Raw genomic sequence first — 432 nt, forward strand, 5'->3', positions numbered from 1 at the left:
TTCATAGAATATTTAGAATATGGAAATATTCTATATAGAATATATAGAAAATATATATATATATATTTTTGCACCCATGCTGTTGAATGCTAAATATAACAGTCTGATCATGATGCTGAATAAACGTGTCTTTAAAAAAAAAAAATCTACCTTAAAACCCTTTGTTGGAATGCTTTACACTTTCCACCGAACAGAAACTAAAATAACCTGTTAGACAATTAGTCACAAATCCAGTCCTCGAGGTTTTTGCCCATACACCTGAGGATTGTCTGAAACGTGTCTTCTCTCTCTTTTTTTTTTTTTAAAGATTTTATTTATTTATTTGACAGAGAGAGACACAGTGAGAGCAGGATCACAAGCAGGGGGAGAGGGAGAGGGAGAAACAGGCTTCCCGCGGAGCAGGGAGCCCGATGCGGGGCTCGATCCCAGGAC

The sequence above is a fragment of the Leptonychotes weddellii genome, chromosome 12 (assembly GCF_054177405.1).
Source record: "Leptonychotes weddellii isolate Sample4059 chromosome 12, ASM5417740v2, whole genome shotgun sequence".
NCBI classification, from domain to species: domain Eukaryota; kingdom Metazoa; phylum Chordata; class Mammalia; order Carnivora; family Phocidae; genus Leptonychotes; species Leptonychotes weddellii.